This window comes from Bactrocera latifrons, unplaced genomic scaffold, assembly GCF_001853355.1.
Source record: "Bactrocera latifrons isolate USDA-ARS-PBARC rearing strain unplaced genomic scaffold, ASM185335v1 scaffold_5, whole genome shotgun sequence".
Lineage (NCBI taxonomy): Eukaryota > Metazoa > Arthropoda > Insecta > Diptera > Tephritidae > Bactrocera > Bactrocera latifrons.
This window is the reverse complement of record NW_017537156.1, coordinates 1,850,102-1,854,533: the sequence shown is the minus strand read 5'-3', so window position 1 is coordinate 1,854,533 and position 4,432 is coordinate 1,850,102.

The following is a 4,432-nucleotide window of genomic DNA, read 5'->3' as shown; positions in this document are numbered from 1 at the left end:
CACGCCTGAAATCTCGATTATCACTTTATCATGCGAGAGTATAAAATGTTCGGTGACACCCGAACTTAGCCCTTCCTTACTTGTTGTCTTTAAATTCGGTTAAATTCGCGGCTAGATGCGATGGTGCATAATCATCATGTAAAATCCATGAACTGTTCTTCCACAATTCCGGGCTTTTTCGACGAACTTTCCCACGTCTCAATACGGAAAAATAGAACTCCTTATTGACCGTCTGTCCATCCGGAACAAATTCATGATACACCAAACTACGAATATCGGAAAAAATGAGCATCGCCTTGATTCTTAAGTGGCTTTGACGTGGTTGTTTTGGCCTCAGCCCGTCTTTCCCCTCCATTCCGATAATTGTTGACTTGTATGCATGCCAAACTCATAAACCCATCAGAGACCAACGCCAATTATAATGCTTTCTATGAATGTGGGAACGGAATTCGCGCGATCAAGCACGTCCGCGTTAGCTTTATCTGTACGAGTCAAGCAGGAACGCGTTTTTTATCCAAAATATTCACCAAAATCATTCGAACAGACTCGCGAGAGATGTCGAGCCTGGCGGATTCAAGCACCACATTTGGCATAATAATTTGGGACGGTCCTACCAACTTAGCAAAATACAAATATTATTTCCCGGAGAGTTTAATTACAATTTCCGGAAGCCTTTTTGTCACAATGCCAGGCAGAGAGTAGCGAGCGAATGAAGTAATAAATAATTGTTTATAATTTTTTAAAATATCAACATCTTATTAATGGGTTTCGTGTGCAGCATCGCCAGGCCAATCAATCTATCTTGAAGTATGTTCGCCCTATTCCCCCCCTCAGAATACGCCTCGGTACATTTATATACATATAAATGATCAGTATGACGAGCTGCGTCGATTTATCTATGTCCGTCTAAAAATATAGATATATGTACGCACTTTAGTGAAGTAGAAATCTAAAATTTTGTCCTCATGCTTTTATACCCACGTTCATTGATAAAAATTCCATATACCTCATATAGCCAGCACACAAACTGAACGATCAAAATCAAGTTCTTTTATAAACTTTTTTTGAGAATGGTATTATAGCTTCGGATCAATAGAACTGAACATTTTTTTAATTTATTTTATTATTTTTGTATTTATAGTTTATGTGTTATTAATTTTATTTACCAGACCATTGCTTTTGTTGTTATCAGATTATGCATTCGTTTATTATTCACTGATAGAGGAATTTTGAATAAGGCATGTACGAGCTCACATTGGACTTAGGTAAAGGAGAATAATACTAGAACAGTGCGAATTGACACAAATGGGTAATTTTCAAAAATAAAAACTACATGCTTAGAAAAAATAGACGCTCAGAAGATATTAAAAAATAAGTGCTAGCCGTCAAAAAATACAAGTGCTCTTTACAACAAATGCAAATTGAATATGAAAGAAAAAATTATTTGATTTCTTGACATTAGTGGAAGCAGGAGGATGATCAAGGATCTGATAGGACGTCAGCACCATGAATTCATATCAATTTAAGTTATTCTTATCTTAAAAGCTTAATAATTTTTGCCACTATTCGCTTGAAGTATTCTACAATATTTATTATTTTACTTAGAACTTGCGTAACATTTACATTTTATGTATGTATATTTTTTTTTTGTATTAAATTAAACGAAAAGAAATATATAAAAATACACAGTTAAAATTCAAATTGGGTTAACATTACTTTTCGTAAAGGGTACACAAGTCCATAATATGGATATATAACAGGATAGAAATTAAAAAAGTATTGCATGACTTACTACTTAGTCGGGGTTTCAAGTACATAGCTGCAATATTCCTCGAATGACATACTCGGCAAACTTTGCGTTTCATTGAGTTCTACATCTTGTTCGATTGCTTTGTAATCCAAATCTGGCAGAGTTTGATATGTTTCTTCAGCGACAATAGCGTTACACTTCATGTTGAGCACTAAATGCATCACCTCATTGTTAATATGTTGAGCGTTCTTCGCTTCGCTGTTCACTTCATTCAGCTGCAAACGATAACGATTTGGAAACTTAGATGACGTATCTTGATTCTTGGAATTGTTCGAAAGTGTCGGGCACATTTTTTCTTCGTCATTTATTATTTTTGTTAATTTGGACCGTAATACCGGTGCAGTTGGTTTGACATTATCATTACTAATCACATTTTTCACTTGTTTTTCCACAATCAACTTTTTAGACATGTTCAAGGGTAGTTCACTTCCTTCAAAAGATTTTCCCCTGGCACTCTTTATATCGCGTCTGATGACTGATGTCTGCACTGGCACTGCCTTCGGCTCCTCATCATGACTGATACTACTGTGGCTCAATTTGTAAGTTATATAATCTATAGCGGAACTGGTGCGAAACACACGTTTGTAAAGCTTTTCAAAATTCTGGATTGTACGTTCTTTTCCACTGAGTCGCGCATAAGCGGTAGCTACTTTATAACAATGTATGTAATTCTCAATACTTTTTTGACTGTTCTTGAGTGGAGCTTCGGAACTTTTGCTGGTCAGCGTAATGCTACCAGCAGACACTTCGTCTACTGCTTTGTTGTCGTACCACGACATATTCAAATTAGTTTCAGACCTGCGTGACAGATCTAGAACGCCGTTGTCTTCTTCTGGATACTGCAGAGGAGCACGTGGGTCCTTTGCGCTTTTAACAGTGTCTTTGTTCGGAGTATGCTGAGAATTTAGTGTTGACTTGGTAGCTTTTAAATGTTTGGCATTCTTTTCATAAGGACTATTTGAATAATTAGATTTCCTTGTTAGATCTAAAGGCTTTTCGTTATTAGTTGGCAAAGCCTTACTTTTGACGAATTCTTTCTGCATCATATTGGAAATGCCGCAGTTAAATATTCTTGTATTTAACACTGAGAAGTCGCATAAATTGTTTGTTTTATCTTTTGGCTTGTCAAAAATGCTGGAAGATTCTTCATTATTCCTCAAAATGCCGAGAAATAAACTTGGTGTTTTTCGTAGTGTTGGATTTGCCGTGCTTTTAACGTGGTCATTATTTTGCACTTGTTCACTACTAGATCTCGAGCTTTGTGTGTTTAGCAGCATATAATTTTGTGTACCATTTAAAATACTACAATCTGCTATTAGACCGTATTTCAAAATTTCAAGACATTCACCGTTTTTAGACTTTTGTGTTTCTTCGTTAGATTGCCTTGATTTTTGAGTATCCAAGAACGCAGAAAGTTCGTGTAATTCTGGAGTTGTTGCACGAAGGGAATGCTGCATTATAGGTGTCCGTTCATTTTTTGGCTCTGCTTCGTTAACTGGTAGTTTAGCACACTCTTCAACACCAGGCTTGGTAATTTCTACTGTATCCGACGTTTTTTGACCTGGTGCATTATTGTTAGCTATTAGATTTTGTTCATACTCTTTTTTATTCTGGCGTTCCTTTAATTTGTCAAAATCGAGATCACGTTGCTTTAAAAGCTTCTGGTAATTTAATAAAGTCGTATCTACTGTTCCATTTAGTATTACTTCGGATTTATCTTGCATGTGCTTAACTGCCGTTGAATTGTCACATTCATCAGCACTTTGCACAGTTAACATAGTTAGCGATTTATCCTTTATATGCTTCCTTTGTGTGAAATATTGCGTTAATTTACTTTGCACAAGCGTTGAATTGTTATTCGATTGTTTAGCTGTAGTATTAAAAGATTCTTCATTTACGGTAGTATCCGTTATATTAAGATACTTTTCGCAATTAATTTTATTCTCGGCAAAGTGTTGTTCCACTTTAATGGCCTTCAATTTAATGGTGTCATTACTAAGTTTTGATTTCGAAAAAGTAAAGCTTTTTAAATTTAAGAAATTTGCACTTTTGTTAGCGACTGTACTGTTGGTCGTTGTATCGCAAATTGTATTAATAGTGTTGGACAAGTTAGGTTTTACTTTTTTGTTGCATTTCTCAGTTACCACTGTTTGCTGCTTTCGTTTTTTGGGCTTTTTTGAATTTGATACAGTTGTGGTTTCCACGACACGTTCGTTTAAAATCAATGTCTCGTGCACATCAGCGCCAACTAAATGAAGGATAAAGAGTTGTAATACAATAACAAAATTATAGTTTAAATTTAATTTAATAAATAAACTAAAGTGAAATAAGATCCCAAATTCCGATATTTCTCTGCTTGTTTCTCTGAAGTACATTAAATAAATTCGACAATTTTTACGATTAGTGAAATTGTTCAACAAAGAAGTCGAAACGTTCAGAATGTTGGAAAAGGCCTTCGGTGATAATTATTTGTCGCGAGCAAGTGTTTTTGATTGGTACAGATTGTTCAAAGAAGATCGAGAACGTGTTGACGATGAACCACATCCAGGACGGCCATCAAGACGTCAATAAGAGAAAAGAATTGGTGTTTGAGAATGGACTATTAACATTCAGATATCTTAC